This window comes from Scyliorhinus torazame, chromosome 4 (assembly GCF_047496885.1).
Source record: "Scyliorhinus torazame isolate Kashiwa2021f chromosome 4, sScyTor2.1, whole genome shotgun sequence".
Taxonomy (NCBI): domain Eukaryota; kingdom Metazoa; phylum Chordata; class Chondrichthyes; order Carcharhiniformes; family Scyliorhinidae; genus Scyliorhinus; species Scyliorhinus torazame.
In genome coordinates, this window is record NC_092710.1 from 193,507,235 (window position 1) to 193,526,380 (window position 19,146).

Sequence of the window (19,146 nt, forward strand, 5' to 3'; positions counted from 1 at the left end):
TATCAGGCAGACTCCCACATTCTGGTGGTTACTGCATAGACAGGTATCCACTGCAGGAGGGGGCAGGGTGGATCAATTTCACCGGCATTCGGAGGACTGCTGGGGAAGAGGCATTTGCCATGTCCAGGTCAGATGAAAAGCTTCTGGGATTGTTCCAGCCCGAAATGCTGGGACTGCTCTTGAGGGACGGAGGACCATCAAGCAGAAGTGTCGGAGGCTCTCAAAAATGTTGCATGTGAGGCGGAGGGGTCCATCAGCCAGCTGGCTGATGGCCTATGCACTCATGATGGTCTCCATGGGGAAGGTGGCGAATGCCATGGAGAACTTGGTGCAGCAGAACACCTAGTTTCTGTAAGAGATGTGCGCAGATCTGCACTGTATGCCTTAGCCATGGGTGATCTTATGCTGTGGCTACACAGGAAGGGGATGGGGCATCTCAACCTCCCTCCAGGTGCCCCTTCCCCTTAAGGAGTCAGGTAGGGGCTCTTGAACACCCAAAGGGAGGAGGAGCAGCTTTTAGACACTGCAGGGACCCCCACACTGGACTCTGAGGTGTTCTGCCCTTTAAAATCCCCCTTGCTTGTGACTCCTTCAGCTTTGTCTTCTGTGACCGCAGAGGGAGAAGCTGCCCCCAACCAAAGTAAACCAGGGCCCTCCAGGCCTCAGGTCTCCAGAGGGCTGCCACCAAGGTCATCCAAAGCAATAGGATCAATTGATCAGCAGGCGGCCTCTACCCCTGCTGTGGATATCCGAGGAGCACCAAGAAGAAGTGGTAGAGAATGGAAGATTAGAAGGTTCTGATTTCATGCGTGGTTCCACGGATGCACCCTGATTGCTAATGTAATGACATTTTGGTAAATAGAAATGCATTTGAACTTTAATGAGACCGGATGTGGTTTATTTGTGATTTGTAGTCCTTAAGCCTGTCCACCCCCAGAGGTCCTTAAGAGGGATACCTCTGCCTGGGTCTATGTCCCCTGGAGTCATGCATGTGAAAAGGTATTTGCCTGGATCCTTGCGAGCCATGTGCATGAAGTCTCCCACACACACGGATCTTTAGCCCATCACAGTCATCAATCCTAATTGTAAGAAGTTCCCCTTCAGTTGTCCAATTGAGATGACCATCTCTGCCCACCCTTGCTGATCCAACTCCCATGCAGCATCTCAAGATCTCCACCACAAGGCACTGCATAGTTCCCAAACGCCATGGTTGCTGTTACCTTTGGCATTCCATCCAATACCTTTATCCTCCCCACCATGACTCTCACACTCTCCCCGTAGCCATTGACCCCCCCCCCCCAAACAGGTGTAACATTTGATCTTCCCACGGTCATTCTTCAACCCAAATCCTGAAGTCAAATGTCCAAATCACCCACCTTCCCAACGAGTCCACCCCTATGACAGTATAACTGCTCCATCCCCATATTCTGCTGACCCCTTGAATCCATTTTTCTCTGTATCCCATCCAACAATCCTCAGAACCCCTTCTCCCGTCATTGCCGAATCGTCATCCTCCTACTCTACTGGCTCCCACTGCCCCCTTTAACCTTCACCATCAGTTCCTATTACCAGTTACCTCACTATGTCCCCAGGACTCATCAGTTGACAGATGAAGACCTGACCAGAATTTCCCCCCCGCTGTCCAATCATTTGGACCACCAAAGGATTTTACATCAGAACAGAATATACAGACCAATGCGGAGCGTACATGTCGGGAGTTACCTGGAAGAAGACACAGAACCACTTTCCCCTCTTCCACCATATGCTACTCAGACCTGCACACACCCCATGCCTGTTCACATCTTCACATTCCCCATGCCCATTCACACCTGCACAAATTCTTCCCACTCTCCCACAGCATCTCTCTTTCACTAACCACCCCCAACCTCACCCCTCCCACCCCACCCCCCAGGCCTCCACACCCACAACCACCTCTTCATTCCTCTCCTCCCCATCTGATCACTCCCCAGCACAGAACATCGGCACACAAGAGTACCTCATGCAGCCGCCCATCTGCAGCTTGAAGATCCATGTGGATGATGCTTCACCTGCCCACTGCTACACCATGGTGTTCCAGGAAGCTGGAGGCCTCCATCCTGATCTTCGCTAGCTTCCCCAAGTCTTTTTCGAGGTAACTCCCTACATGTACACTCCGCATTGGTCTGTATGTATCCTGGACTGATGTGAAATCCTGCTGGTGGTGCAGATGATTGGATAGCGGGGGGAATTTCTGGCCAGGCCTTCATCTATGGCTCATGCTTTTGTGCTGGGGTCTTTTAGGATGGCGACATCCCAAGACGTGTGGGAGCACATGTTCCCACCATTGTTTAATGCTGGTGGGAAACCAATCTTTCAGCTCCTGCCGCATTGTTCCCCTGCCTGCTTGCCATTAAACCCACCCAGGGGGAATGGCTGGAAAATTCCACTATTAATCTGCTCTGCTCCAGCACAAATAGTTCCAGCATATCATCTGGATCTGCATATAATATAATTTTTCATCTTTGGCAAATTTATTTTGCATATTCTCGACATGGCTTTAATATTCTGTCAATAATTGGGTGAGCAAAACTATGCTCTAACCGTGACCCAGTGTTTTCTACAAATTTATCATTACTTGGTTATTTATAGTGTCCACAAAACTGTTGGTCCTGCTTATGGCTTTACCTACCTGAATCTGTCTTTCAGGGAAACAAATGAAGATGAGATTGTCTCTGACATCCCCTGGCACATCTTTGCATGACCCTGGCATCTGGGGGAGCTAGATGGCTGGTTTGTGATGCAGAGCAAGGCTAGCAGCATGGATTCAATTTCTGTACCCGCTGAGGTTATTCATAAAGGCCTTCTCAACCTTGCCCTCGCCTGATGTGTGGTGATCCTCAGGTTAAATCACACCAGTCAGCTCTCCCCTCAAAAGGGGGAAGCAGCCTATGGTCATCTGGGATTATGGCGACTTAATCTTACCTTCCTAATAATGGCCTTATTATTCACTGTCTTCTTGAATACAGATGTTACATTGACCACTCTCCAGCTCCATGGCACAATTTGTATATTCAAAAAGAATTGGAAAATAATATTCAGAGACAACCTCATGTGACTCTGCTCTTTAATGTCACTCAAGTCTGAGATAGATTTTTGTTAGGTAAGACTATTGAGGGTTGGCAACAGCAGAAAAATGGAGTTGAAGTGCAGATTGACCATAATCTAATTGAAAGGCTATGTTGCTATTTTTTTCATATAGTGCCATGGGATCTATGCCATTGGTCTGAACTACTGGAACAGGCAAATAGGGCTTTTAGTTCAAAAGGAAGCATGGCACCTCCAACAGTCCCTGAAGTATAAGTATAGATTATACATTCAAGAGCAAAAGTGAGGTTTGACTCTTCATTTTCTTATTAACAGACAAAAGAAAATTGGGAATCCCTGACTTGTATGTTATATTATTCCCTGAAAGAAGAATAAATAGATAGAATGAAAAAATTAACTAGGCGCATTGGGCTATTTCCCATGCAAATTTCTGAATGTTATTGATGACCCATGACCTAAAACCCCTGGACAGTCCCGTCCTTCTTCCTGTTAGATTGGGAAAAGGGCCCACAGAGCAGTGTTTACATGAATTCTCCAAGACTTCTTGAGCTGGCCTTGCCAATGTGACATACTATAAGTAGAAAACTTAGACAAACCATAAATTAAAATTAAAATGTTGGAGGTAAGAGAAGCCTGGTTGGATATTATAAGGTAGCAGATTTCTTTTCGTAATTACGTTTTTGTTGTGAGACTGTTTCTATGTGAATGTTAATTTTTTTAAACCACTAAAGAAGTCAACTTTGCAATAAATTTTCTATAAACCAAAAATAATACAATAATTTATATTTAATTTTAGAGAAAAAAAGAACTAACACAATAACCCACTGGGCTTACCATTTGCCAATGGGAAGGAATTTCACTCCCTTAACCTTCAGCTTGTCTGTGACCACTGGAAGAAAATGATGCAGGTGTGTTCTCATTCCCCATGGAGCTCCCATGACATATACATCTTAAGTAACTCACTGCTGGCACAGCTAATTGAGGCCCCTGCCCAAGTTTAGAGTTGGATCCTGGGTGACAAGTGTTATCCCCTCAGAATGTGGTGGAAACCAGTACAATATCCCCACAGCTCTGCATTATTACACTGAGCGTTATTACACTGCACACTACTCAACAAGGCCAACCATAGAGCACCCCGTAGGATTGCTCAAAACATGATTGCGATGCCTTGAACATTCCGGCAGAGCTTTACAATAAACGCCTCAGAGGGTAGCCACAATCATCACCATCTGCTGTGCCTTGCACTATGCAGTACGACAAAGGGGAAAGGAATTGCCAATCAAGGGCATGGAAGAGCTGCTAACCTCCTCAGTTGTGCTGGGGCTGTCAGAGGCAATCTCATCTTCAATTATTTTGCTCATGAGTGATCCACCTACCTGACCATCATTTTATTGCTTGCAAACCTTTGCCTGCTCCAATTATGCTCCCAGTTCTGCCTGCCTCCATCCGGAGCTACCTCACTACTCATGACCCCTATCCCTTAGAAGACCAAGTGGAGAGTGGATCAATCTCACACAGAATAAATAGAGATGACAACCCCCCCCCCCCCCCCAACCCCCCCCCCCCCCCCCAAGAGATTATTAGCTTTGCACTGGCACATGAATCAAGGAAGTCACCGTGAGCCATCTCTCTGCTTCTTGCCCACATTGTCAAGGCTATAACTGCACAAACACCACGGGCGCGATTCTCCGCTCCCGCGACTAAGTGCCCACGCCGTCGTGAACGCCGTTGAGTTTCACAACAGCTGAAACGGCCCCGATCGCGATCGATTCAGGGCCCGAAAATGGGCTAGGAGCGGGGTTGCGAGGAACTCGGGGGTGTGGCGCAAAAGCAGCGTCGTAAGCGTGCGAAGCCCGAATGACCCGGCGCTGCGCCATAAATGGCCGATCCGCACACGGAAGGACCCAGGAGGAGGAGAGATGGCTGAGCCCTGACGAGCCGCACCGAGGTTCCGGGACACGGACCAGGACACCCTCCTCGATGAGGTTGAAAGCCGAAGGGCCACCCTCAGCCCAAGACATGGGTATCGCCAGCCGTCCAGCACAGTGAGGCGTGGTTGGCATGAAGTTGGCACCGCTGTGAGTGCTGTGGGGCACATCCCCCGGTCCGGGGAGCAGTGTCGGAAGAAGCTGCACGACCTCACTCGGGCTGCCAGGAGGGTGCCTCTGGGTCACAACTAACCCCCCCCCCCCCCCCCTCCAGGGCACAAGGGGGGGAAGTGGGGTGGGATGGGGGGGTTCAGGGTGCACAACGTTGTACCGTTGTACTCGACCCACATGAGCACCAGGACCCCCCCTGGATAGATGCCATGGCGTGGCTCCAACTGTCTCCTCACCCAGCATTAATATGGCTTATATCTGCACGCCCTGATGATACCCGCCTAATTGTGATGCTTTATCCAACCTTACCCCCCCCGCTCCCCCCAGGACAAGACAGCTCACAACCAACGTGAGCGTATGAGAACCAGAGGGGGTTCTCCTGTGCTGCATCCTTTAAATGTTCACGAGCAGAGGGCCCTGGACCTCGCTGGGGGATCCGCCACCCGGGAGGTCGCGACATGCCAGGTCGGAGGCGCAGAAGCAAGTGAGACAACCCTGCATGTCCTCTCCCTCCCCCCAACCCGTCATCGCCCCCCTTACATTCATGCCACTGCACCCTTGATCCCCTCCCCCTCACACTCTGGCCACTGCACCCTCGATCCCCTCCCCCCCACACTCATGCCACTGCAGCCCCGATCCCCTCCCCCCCTCACACACTGCCACCACCATTCACCCGGCCCAGCGTGTCTAACGAACCCCGTACCGTTGTGTTCCCCAGGGCCAGCCGCCAAACGTCCAAGGTCGCCTCGGCCAAGACAAAGCCGACCATCCCCAACCTCAACCGCACCCAGGGACGCACGCCAGAGGGTGGCAGTCGGTCGGACAGGCGGACCATTCTCTCAGTCTGGGACACTGGACGGGGACGCACATACGACGGACAGAGACAATACTGAGGGGCACAGGACGGACAGTGACGATAACGCACAGTAAACGGCCACACAGTCCACGGATTCACCTGGAGGGCAACATGACATGGGCCGCATGCACCTTGCGCCGGGCCATGAGGGGGACCAGTACACACCAGACTTCCTAACGGACGATGACCTCGAGCTAGCGGCACTGCTTCTCCCACACCATCCACCATCGCAGAGACACTCACCTCGGTTGGGCAGATAAGTGATGAGGCTCCCGGGTCACGGTCTGGTGCGCACCACACAGCCGAGCAGGTAAGCAGGTGGAGTTTGAAGCAGCCGAGGGGTTGGACGGTCGGCAGCGCCAGGTGTCGGTGGTGCGACGGGGCATGTCTCCGATCGCACCTCCGTTCCACAGTGAGGCCCGGGGGCCACCGGGTTCCCCGAGGGAGGAGGTTGTTCTGGGGCCCGTCCCGGTACCTCCAGCAAGGGACGTCCCGGGACACTCCGCCTCCCCCCGTTCCGTCCCTGGCACATCTGGTGGGCAGCGGGCAGGACAGGGTGGCACCACGCCTTCCAGCACGCCCACCGAGCAGCCTGGCCCATCCAATCCGGGCCGCCACAGGAAACGCGTGCCGACGGGGAGCCATGTCGCAGGGTATAATTCTCAGCAGTCCGCCTCCACGCCTGCTGTACCATCTGGGGAGACACCTAGACGTAGTGGTAGGGCTCGTAAGGCAAAGAAGTTAGGCACATAATAAGTTGGCATGGGTGCACGGCACAGTTTAGTTGTAGGGGGTAGGGCATCTGTGAATGTCACAAAAAAACTCACTGTTGCACTTAACTTGTAAGACTCTGTGCTATGTCCGGTGCCAGGGGGCTCGTGAGGGTGACCGAGTGGCGCTGTGGTTAATGAGCAGTTCAACGTCAGTGCCGGATGTGCTGTCCCTTTCCCCCCTCGCCTCCCAAAATCGGACACCGTAGTCCTCGGCACTCCGACGCCAGCTACCCCATGCGGGCATGTGATGAAATGCCCGTTACGAAGGCTGTGAGCACGAGTGCATGGTTCAGCTATAGCCATGAGTCAGACCTCGGCTGGCGAATCTCAGCTCACAGCTCATCGCAGAGCGGGCTGTCATCATTCAACATGGCACTGATCACAACCGCTTACACAATCATCAATGTTGTGCAATCCCGTAGTGCTGCAGTGGTAAGGTGATGTGGAATTGGTGCCATGTACACGGTGCGGGGGGGAGGGTGGTGGTGGGTGCAGTGTGGTGTCCTTGTGCAGGACTGGCGTTGCAAGTGGCAGTGTTCAGCGAAACCCTCCCCCACGGTGCGTGAACCGTGCGGCCACCAACGCATCGCGTGCCCGCTGTCCTCGACGGTGCTGCCGTGCAGCCTCCTGGACGTAACCAGCACCCGGGCAGTGTCTGTGTCCTACGCCCCTCCCCCCACCCTGTTGTACGCCATCCTCCTCCGCCTCCTCCTCCCCTTCGTTTGCGTTGGCTCCGGTGCCGTCGGGTCCTCCCTCCGACTCCTCCACCAGGGCATCTCCCCTCTGCATGGCAATGTTGTGCAGCGCACAGCAGACCACAACTATCCGACCGACCCTGTCGGGCCGGTACTCCAGGGCCCCTCCGGAGCGGTCCAGGCATCTGAAGCGCATCTTCAGCAGCCCGAAGCACCGCTCCACCACACCCCTGGTTGCTGCATGGGCCTCGTTGTATAGGCTCTCCGCGTTGGTGTGAGGCCTCCGTATTGGCGTCATCAGCCATGACCTCAATGGATAGCCCTTGTCGCCCAGCAATCAGCCCCTCAGCCGGGGGGGGGGGCATCCCTTGAACATTGCGGAGATGAACGACTGTGCCAGAATGTAGCATAATGCACACTCCCGGGGTACTTGGCACACACGTGCATGATCTTCATGTGGGGGGTCGCACACCACCTGAATGTTCATGGAGTACGCGCCCTTCCTGTTCATGAACACGTCCCTGCTGTCTGCAGGCGGGCGCATGGGGACGTGCACACCATCGATTACACCCTGGACCATCGGTATCCCGGCCACCTTGGCGAATCCACGTGCCCGTGCTTCCTGCTGTGCTCGGTCCTCAGGGAATTTAATGTACCTGTCCACGATGGCGTACAAGGCGTCAGTCACGGCCCTGATGCACCTGTGGACCGATGCCTGTGAGATCCCAGATAGGTCCCCGCTCGGCACCTGGAAGGAACCGGTAACGTAAATGTTTAGGGCCACCGTCACGTTGACGGAGACTGGTATAGCGTGTCCTCCACCCATTCCAAGTGGTGCGAGGTGCGCCACGAGGTGGCATATATGTGCGACCGTCTCCCTGCTGAACTGTAGTCTCCTCCTGCGTGTGATGTCCGGTAGGGCCTCGAACGACATTCTGTCACGGTACACCCTAGCCCTTGCTGGACGCCTGTGGCACCCTGGCACCACCATCAGTGGCTCCTCCTCCTCCTCCCCCCCAAGCACTTCGATATCAGTGCCCGCTTCCTGTGCATTCCTCGCCGTCGGCGGGGTCAGTGTTCCCCTCGGCATCCCCCTGGACATTCCGGGCCTGAGCGCCGACAACGGGCCACTCCGCGGCCATCCCCTCTGTTGCAGCAGCAACCACTGCATCTGCAGGCACTGTGGGCCGTCTGCGTCTACGCTGCCGGATGGCCACCTGCAGAGCTGCGGCTCCAACCATGGCAGTGAACATCGCTGTCTGGTTGGCATACATGGTGACCTGCAGGAGGGTGGTGGGGGGCAGAGAAATGACATGTTACACGGAGGTTCTTCCACACCTCGCCAGCCGGGTTGCATGGGATACCTGTGTGCCCCGGTGGCCTGGTCGCGCTGCAGATACGCAGCCAGCCTAACACCTGGTCACTGTCTGCGTCAACGGTCAGTTCACACCGTCCTCCTCACCAGTGTGCCAGTCGCCTGTGTCCATCAGCCACTCGACAATCTGCGGCCGTGTCCTCGTCACCGTCCTGCCATATCAGGGCGGCTGACCTCTGGCATCCGCGGATGGACGACACACTCCACACTCTCCCTCACCCCCTCCCCTCCCTCCCTCACCCCCCTCCAACCCCCTCCACCCACCACCTCCCACCCCCCCATTGGCCGCAGCGTTCTCGGGGAAGCCGACACGGTCTGCAGGAGCTCCGGAACAGCCCGCCCACCTCCTCACTGCTCAACGTCAGCCAGCACGACTGGCTGACGACTTTATTTACCAGGTGTGAACGGCGACGGCGTGAACTGAGATTACGCCATCGGGACTTCGGCCCATCCGGGACGGAGAATAGCGGGGGTAGCGGGGAATCGCCATTTTGGGTGTCTTGGGCGATTCTCCGGCCTGCGCCGTGCAGAACTCGACGGGGCCGATCTCGCCGCTTGGGTAAATCGCGGGAGGGCGTCGGACCAGCGTTGCGTGGAAAAATGGCGCGATCGGCGATTCTCCCAACCGGCGTGGCATCGGAGAATCGTGCCCCACATCAATTTTCACACTCGTCAGTGACCTCAGCCAATCTGTTTGGCACGTTAATTATGGAGAGACCAACAGATACTGCATGTGGCATTGCTTTGAGAATACAAATCCCGTCTCATATATTACCATCCGATAAAGACTGACCTCTAACCCACTGCCACATTGTAGTCTACCCAAATGAGATGTCTCTCAGTCCCCTTCATTCAGCATCGACTGTTAAACATGAAGCACGACAGTGTAATATGTCCTCTGAGTGAGAACATCCCAGCAAATGGACGTGCTGCACACAACATTCAAGTGAACAAAATATGAGCCTGAACTTCTGCAGAGTGACAATCAGAGTCAGGTTGCTACTCTGCTCCGACTTTCCCACCGGGAAATCCAGGCGTTTCACACCCAACTCAGGCCAGGAGAGAACTATATAGTGTAGCATGCTCCTGGGACCTCCTGTCCAGGGCTGCAGTCAGAGGTACAGAGCCCCTTTTTTACGGCACTAATTGCGGCATAGCAGGTCAATTTAAAGGTCCAGCCACGTTCAAGCCAGTGAGAAGATGGGTTTGTAAGGGTCATGGATATGATTTGGTATGGGGTAATGAGGGGTCTGGTGGTCAGGGGGAGCGGTGGCTGGTAGGGGGATGCGGTTGGGGGAGTGTACAGTTGGGCGATTGCATGGGAGGGATGCAGTGGTGTGTGCAGTCAGGCAGGTGCAATGAGAGGGAGTAGTCGGCGGAGTGCATTCAGTGGGTCCCATGTCAGTCGTGGGGCGGGGGGTATTAGGGATGTCCTATGTCGGTTGAGGGGAAAGTTGAGGGGGAATAGGGAGCTGGTGGTTTGGGGATGTCGCGTGGGGCAGGGGCTGAGAGAGTTCTGTGGCGGTAACCCCATGAGGTTTTGGGTGTGTCCTATTGAGGGCCATGGAGGGGTGTAGTGGGGACCGGGGGGGGGGGATGTCAGTAGAATAGTCACACAGAAACTGGAAATGGTTTTTATTCTTCTATTACTGTAAGACGTTCGGAACCACCGGAATTCTGCGATTTAAATAGCCTTTTCAGACAGTTCGCTATGCAGGGCAATAGCCGTATAGCTCGTAACCTAGGGACGTCCGGGGCAGTGGGGGGCGGGAGCAGTTGTTCCCAAGCTCATCTTTGGTACACTGCCCTGGAGCTCGCAGGTTAACGGCCATTGTGATATCTATGTGCGTTAGCATATCGCAGCAGTGTCTTACCACCCGGACCATCATTGCGCCCTCAATACGTCCCAATTTTTCTATAGCGACCACTACACTTTGTTATAACCTCCAACATCAGCAGCTGATGAGGCGGCAGGCTTCTGAAAATGGCTTCGTGACCACGGGATTGCAAGTATGAAACGTGCCCGCCACACACACTTCAAATTTGCATTTGATTTTGTGTGTTGCAGCTCACGACAAGTGGAAGGGGCGCCCACTTCCTGTCTCACTGCTGAGAGCCACATTCTTCTGATTAAGTTCCGCCCCAGCAATTGAGAGTTGTGGGGGTGTAGTGCGGAATGCAGGGTAGTCAGGGATGCCTCGGTGGTTCGGACCCCGGAGGATCCTTGTGGAATTCCAGAATGAGGATGGGAAGGGGAGAAATTGGTAGAAATGGCAGGCCCATGCAGTTGCCCAACAGAGGAGTTGAAGAATCATGAGAAGGAGCATGTTAAAAGTCGCAGAGGTGAGGGAAGACAAGGAAGGACAGTGCACCACAATCACAGAGAATGTAAGACATAAAGTTAGATTGATATTCTGAAGGTTTGCTTATTTTCTCTGAGGTAATGTGGTAGGAAGAACTTTGCAAAATTGTCCCTTAGGGGATTAAATGGAAAATAAAATGTAAAATACATGTGCACCCTCTAGTGGCTGGAAAGCACTGATTTATAATGATGTGTGCACTCTGTTTATTGCTATGATACAATTCAGATGTATCAATATGTGTGCTCCTTAGAAACTTTGCACTCCATTCCATAGGCAATCTATCATCACAGCTTCTAAATCACAATAAGAAATGTGGGAATAAAAGGTCTTTGTGGGCTGATGAATCTCCTTGGGGTTCGATTTTCAGACACTCACCATGTGGACAGTTAAATAATTGGGCATTCAGTACATTTTGTAATCCTATAATATTTGCTGCTGTTATAAAACTAATTTACCCGTGACCAATTTTATGGGACACAAACAACACTCATAGATATTTTGTTCAAGGATTTTTCACCTTTTTCTCCCTGTAGCTAACTCGACCTGTTGGTTTCACCGCCACTAGGAAGAGAGGATTATTTGCTGGCGCTGTGTCATTTAAAATGCTGCAGCTGATTAGCGATAGGTTACAACAGAATGAGGTGGGAGCACCATAGGGTGGTGGAGGGAGGTGGAACAGCAGAAGGGCTGCCACATGTAGTGACACTTGGAGATCCTTGTAGCAGCCATTAGGAAAAGGGGAGATGAGCTGGGGACTATGCACAGGGAGCCAAACAAGTTGATCGTCCAGGTTTATAGAGAAAGGGAGCAATTTTTTTCATTACCCCTGCTCTATTTTTTAAAAATGTGGTAGCAAGTAGCGGGACCAAAATTGCATGGAGAATTGATTTACTTCGGCAGTCGGCGCTCTCTCCAGAAACAGGCAGGACTTTCATAATACATGGAAATCTGAGTCAACAGTATAGGCATGTTCCCAACACTAAGTATTCAACTGCCGACAAAACATGAGTGGTAGGTAATTAGGAAACAGCCATTTCCAAACATTTTTGAAAGGAAATACATAGCTGCAGTCAGGAAAAGATAGAGGCAGGTTAAGCACTAATTTTTGCTGAATGGCTTGTGTGTTTTGAGCCTTAAAGGCTTCTTATATTTAATCACCTTGCTCTTGTAGGAATTGAACATACATTCCCTGTCACTATAAACTGCTACTGTCTTCCACTCTTCCTCTTTAAAGTGCAAACCAATGCATTTCAGCCACCCCATCAGATTTCCCACCCACACAATTAGAAAATTGTTGAGAAGGAGCAGCTCACCAGTTCAATATTAAGGGGACTTTCATCATGGACGTTAGATCACGCCTGCCACTGATTGCATTGGGAGAGCAGAGGAGACACCTGACTCACAGCTGCTCATATGTCCAAATTGGAAATCTTCCTGAATGAGTTTCTTCTCGGCCTTTTGGCTAAGATCAAGCATGAGATCATGTGATTCCTGTTCTTGTCAGCTTGGATCTAGTATGTCGCTTTTGTGAATTGGATTCAATTTTAATTGGATTCAATTTGAATTTGAATTGTTGATTTGGAAAAAGCAAAGATATGTGTTAAGGGCTTGCCCTGCCCACTCTGCGTATTGGCTTTGTAATCTCCACCACCCCAAGTTGCATTACAACGCAAGAGGTTTAATGACATAATTTCACACAATCGGCCAAGCCCTTTTGTTTCCCATGCTCATCCTAAAGAAATTATAGAAATATGCCTCCCCTCCATACCTCTCCTGCCTTCTGAGTTTCATTGCCTGGGTGATTTTTTAAAAATTGGCCTATTCAACGGGAACCTCTGGAAACAATGAATGCACCTCTTTAATTCCAAATCGCTGTGAGCACTAATATGTTCTGCCACAATTAATTTTGCCAAGGTGCTTAAATGTAGCCTGTTGGTGCATGTCGGCTAATAATGGTAGGTCATTCAGACTGATCGGTGATAAGAAGTATTCTTCTTTTCTTTTACTTTGTATTCTCTCATTATAAAGGAAAGCTAATACAACACCAAAGATTCTACCAGAGGAGGAACATCAATCTTGTGAATGTTTAAGTCCACACAAAGAGGAAGCTTTGCAGCTCTTAGCAGGACAAACAGAAGAGACTGTTAGAAGATGGGATGAAGGTGAGGTGCTAAGGTTAGGTTGGCAAAGGGAGCACAGGTTGCTTCAGCTTTATGTGGGTTGTCAAAGTATAACAGTGTACATGCATTCAGATGCTACTTCTTTTAAGAGACACTTAAGTGTTTGCACATTTGGAAGGTATGAGACTAAATAGGGTAGGACAGCAAAGTGATATGGTATTACAGACATATAAAGCATGAAAAGCGTCAACACAAGTTGATAAACACACAAAAAATAAAAACAAATAATTGGGGTTCATTCTAGAGGAATGGCTTTTAAAAGCAGGGAGGTAATGTTAAAGTTATTTGAAACCTTGGTTGGCTACACGTATCCATACTGAAGTACTAAATAAAGTTCAAAGAATATAGCTAGAATTGGGAAGGTGAAATGATCGGGAAAGTTGGAGGTGGCTAGAATTTTCTTCTCTGGAAAAGTGAAGACTAAGATGAGTTTTGATAGAGATCTTAAAACTATGAAAGAGCCCTTAGACTGGATGCAGAGAAACCATTTCCACTGTGAGTTTGCCAACTGATCAAACTTGGGATTTTTTTTTTTTTTGCATAGACTGTGATGGCATTGTTGAACGGAGAGGTGGAAGCTGCTAAAATTGATGCATTTAAGAAGAGTCTTAATGTAGAGTTAAGAGACATTGGAACAGAGGGATATAAGGGCAGGGTGGAAATAGGTATTGTAAGTGAAAGGAGACTAAATGGAATATTAACACCAGCATGGACCAGTTGTGTTAATTGTCTGTTCCTTTGCTGTAAATGCGAGGTAAAGTTTTGAAAAAATATGGGAGGGAAATAGGAATGGAAAGGTAAAGCATTGGGCATTAATGAGCCTGCGCATCTGGAGTGAAGGTTGAAAGTGATGCCTTTTCATGGAGTTTGGGAAAACGAAAATGTTCAGTGAGGAACTTCGGGAACAAATCAGTCAAAACTTCAAGATTTAATTGAAACTATTCAATGTAAAATAAAGTTGAACAGTAGCAAAACAGAGCTTGTATCCCATGTCAGTGAGCTGACAGAAGTGCAAAATGGATGTTTCTGTTTCTTAAGAGTGTGGATAGGACCCTGACTCCACCGTCACAATGCCTCCCTGTGAAGCCATGGCGAAGAATTCAATACATGAGAAATATTTGGCATTAAGCCCCTTCCCAATACACTCTTATGTTCCAGCATGTTATAACATCATGCAGGGTCTGGGAAGTACCATTTTCAGAGGTTGCTGCTTTACTTTGGAAGCAGCTCTGTTCCAACAAAGGCTTATAACCAAAATGTTAATCTATATTTGCTCTTTGATGGTCAGTGAAGCTGCGAGGATATGGTGGTGCATAGTGGTAACATCACTGTACTAGTAATACAGAGGTCTAGGCTAATGCTCAGAGGACATATGTTCAAATCTCACCATGGTATCTGTATGAATTTGAATTCAATTAATAAAATTTGAAATTGAAAGCTAGTCTCAGTAATGGTGACCATGAAATCATCAAATATATGAAACAGGAGCAGAAATATGCCCTTGAGTCTGCCTCACTATTAAATAAGATCATGGCTGATCTGTCCGAGTTATGAATTTCACATTTCCATCTACCCCCATAACCTTTGATTTCTTTGCCTAACAAGAATCTATCTACCTCCGTCTTAAAAATATTCAGTGACCCCCGCCTCCACCACCTTCAGCGAGTTCCAAAGTTGCACAACTGTCTGAGAGAAAAAAAATTCTCCTAATCTCTGTCCTAAAAGGCGACCCCTAGTTTTAAAACAGTGCCCCTAGCCCTGGACCCACAAGTGGAAACATCCTTTCCACGCCCACCTTGGTGAGAACATTCAGAATCTTATATACTTCCATCAAGTCAGCCCTCATCTTCTGAACTCCAGTGGAAACAAACCCAGTCTCATAGAGTCAGAGTCTTACAGCACGAAAAGAGGCCCTTCGGCCCATAACGTCCACACCGACCATCAAGCACCTATCTATTCTAATCTAAGTTTCCAGCACTAGGTCTGTAGCCTTCTGTGCAATGGTATTTCAAGTGCTCATCTAAATGCTTCTTAAAAGTTGTGTAAGTTCCCGCCTCTACCACCCTTTCAGGCAATGAGTTCCAGGTTCCAACTACGCTCTGGGCGAAAAAGTTTTTCCTCACATCTCCTCTAAACCTCCTACCTATTACCTTAAATCTATGCCCCCTGGTTATTGACCCCTCCACTGAGAGGAAAGTACCTTTCTATCCACCCTATCTATGTCTTTTATAATTTTATACACCTCAATCAGGTCCCTCCTAAGCCTTCTCTGCTCCAAGGAAAACAACCCCAGTCTATCCAGTCTCTCTTGATAACTGAAATGATCCAGCCCAGGCAACATCCTGGTGAATCTCCTTTACACTCTCCAGTGCAATCACTCCCTTTCTATAGTGTCCAACCTTTCCTCATAAGACATCCCCTCATTCCAATATAAATCTAGTAAACCTCCACTGAACGTCCGCCAACCCATTTACATCCTTCCTTAAATAGGGAGACCAAAACTTCACACAGTATTGAAGATGGGGTCTCATCAATGCCCTGTATAACTGAAGCATAACATCATGTTCAATTCCTCTCGTAATAAAGGATAGCATTCCATTACATGATGCATCTGTATATTAACTTCTTTTGACTCTTGCACTAGAACACCTAGATCCCTCTGCACCTTGTCATTCTTCAGTCATTCTCCATTTAAGTAATACTCTGCTTTTTTATTCTTCCTCTGAACAACTGCTCACTTTCTCACATTATACTCCATCTGCCAGATTCTTGTCCATTCACTCAACCTATCTATATCCATCTGCAACCTCCTTAAGTCTTCTTCACAACATAATTTCCTACCTATCTTTGTGTCATCTGCTCCCTCATTTAAGTGTTTGATGCAAATTGTAAAAGATTGAGGCCCCAGCCCCATAAGTATAGAATAAACCCCTGTGGGACTCTGCACATCAAACCCTGCCAATCAGAAAAAGACCCATTTATATGCCTATTCACTGTTTTCTTCCAGCCAGCCAATCTGCTAGCCATGCAAGTATGTCACTACTACACCATAAGCTGCTATTTCCCACAATAACCCTTGATGTGGCACACCTTACCAAATAACTTCCGAAATCCATGTATTGTACATTTAAACTCTCCCTTTTATCCACAGTGCATGTTATTCCTTCAAGGACTCCAAGAAAATGGTTAAACATGACTTCACTTTCATAAAGACATGCAGACTCTTCCTGATTACCTTGAGTTTTTCTAAGTGCCTAGCTATGACCTTCTTAATAATCAATTCTAATACCTGTAATGATATGTAGACAGACATGTAACTAAAGTGTTAATCACAACACCGAGCTGTGGCACTACCACTAGAGGATATTACAAGACCCACTATATAATGGAGCTCCCAGAAGCTCTAGTTCTCTTTCCATGCAGGAGTTACCAAATAACAGTAGTGTAGCAGAGAGGATCACAGCCTAGACACCACGTACAGCTTAGATACAGTTTGTACAGTTAGTTATCCTTACTTTATTGCTTGAGTTAGTTCAGTGGATGTCAAACTCATTTATTAGTCTTATCGTTACTTAATAAATTCTTTCAGTTTACTTCGAAGACTCGCGTGTTCTTCAACATCATTGCAGTTAGTGACGACATATATTACTTAAACCCAGTAATATAACAATACCTTCCTCAAGACAGACGTCAAGCTAACTGGCCTACAGTTTCCTGTTTTCTGCCTCCAATCCTTTTTTAAAACAATTTAGAGTACCCAATTCATTTTTTCCAATTAAGTGGCAATTTAGTGTGGCCAGTCCACCTACCCTGCACATCATTGGGTTGGGGGGGTGGGGGCGAAACTCACGCAAATACAGGGAGAATGTGCAGACTCCACATGGACAGTGACCCAGAGCCGGGATCGAACCTGGGACCTCGGTGCCGTGAGGCAGCAATGCTAACCACTGCGTCACCGTGCTGCCCCTCCTTTTTGAAGAGAGGGGTTTAAGTCTGATGGAACCTTTCCAGAATCTATGAATTTTGAAAAATTAACAACACACCAACGACCTCATTAGCCACCTCTTTTAAGACCCTAGGATGAAGTCTATCAGGACCAGGAGACTTATCAGCCCGCAGCTCCACCGGTTGACTCAGTACCACTCCCCTAGTGATTGTAATTTCACCGCGCTCCCCTCTCCCTTCCACCCCTTGATTTCCAGCTATTCCTGGAATGTTTCTTGCTTCTTCAATCGTGAAACCAGAAGCTAAATATTTGTTTGTTTCATCCGCCATTTCCTTAGTATCTACCATTAACTCCCATTATTACTCTCCAGAGAATCAACCTTCACTTTACTGACTCTTCTCTTTTTTTAAAATGTATTTTATTAACAACGTGTATCAAAACGGGTTACAACACATAAACACCCTGGGAAACATACATCCCAGCAATCAACTATACAGTCTGCACAAATCTTTTTCCCTTTTTCACCCCCTGCCCCCCCCCTGTGATGAACAGCTCCTCAAACATCCCCTACTTTTTCTCAAACCCCTCTGCAGAGCCCCTCAAGTCATATTTTATCTTCTCCAACCGCAGGAAGTTGTATAGGTCACCCAACGAAGCTACTACTGCTGGGAATGATGCCGACCGCCACTCTAGTAAAATTTGTCGCCGTGCAATTAGAAAGACGAAGGCCACGACATCAGCCTTCCTCCTCTCCATGAGCTCCAGCTTCTCTGAAACTCCAAATATCGCCACCAAAGGTTCGGGCTTCACCTCTTCCTCCACTACCCTGGCTAAGACCGCAAACACTCCCGCCCAGAGCTTCCAATTTTTTGAAACCCCAAAACATGTGCGAATGATTCACTGGCCCCCGCCCACACCCCTCACACTCATCTGCTACCCCCTGAAAGAACCCACTCATTCTTGCCCAAGTCATATGCACCCTGTGAAACACCTTAAACTGGATCAGGCTCATCCCTGCACATGAGGAGGTCCTGTTTACCCTTCGCAGTGCCTCACTCCATGCTCCACAATTGATCTCCCCTCCCAACTCCCCTTCCCATTTCTCCTTGATCTTCACCACCCGCTCAACTCTCTGCCCGCCCCCCAGCCACTTGTATATATCTCCAATTCTTCCCTCCCCTTCCACATCCGGAAGCAGCAGGCGTTCCAGCAGGGTGTATCCTGGCAACCGAGGGAACGCCCTCCAGATCTTTTGCGCAAAGTCCCTAACCTGCAGATACCTGAACTCATTCCCCCTCGGCAGCTCTACCCTCTCCCTCAGCTCCTCCAGACTGGATAATCCTTCCTCCAAATACAGATCCCTCACCTTGGCCAGCCCCACATCACGCCACCTCCTGTATACACTATCCATCCCCCCCCGGCTCAAACCCATGATTCTTGCACAGCGACATTAACAGCAACATTCCTTCCACTGGGCTCCCTAAATACCTACTCGGAGCCATTGGCAACCGCTGTCACCATAGCTCTAAAACTAGTCCCCTCACAAGATTCCTCCTCCATCCTAACGCACTCTACCCCTTCTCCTTCCCACCACTGCCACACCTTGTCTGCATTTGCCGCCCAATAATAATGAAGCAGGTTCAGCAATGCTAACCCCGGCTGCTGCCTCTGCCTCTGTAGCAGGGTCCACCCCACCCTCGGCACCTTCCCCGCCTGTACAAAGTCAGAAATGATTGCGTCCAATTTCCAAAAAGAGGCCTTTGGTATAAAGATTG

General features: G+C 49.4%; 1 protein-coding gene across 1 annotated transcript in view; it reads left to right on the forward strand.

The window, feature by feature from the left end:
- The first annotated feature begins 11,132 nt into the window (after window positions 1–11,132).
- Window positions 11,133–19,146, forward strand: part of LOC140410664 (XK-related protein 6-like) — a 168,517-nt gene continuing 160,503 nt past the window's right edge. Inside the window, exons 1-2 of the mRNA XM_072499045.1 lie at window positions 11,133–11,270; window positions 13,274–13,407. The gene's annotated coding sequence lies outside the window, so the exon portion shown is untranslated. The remainder of the gene's footprint in view (window positions 11,271–13,273; window positions 13,408–19,146) is intronic.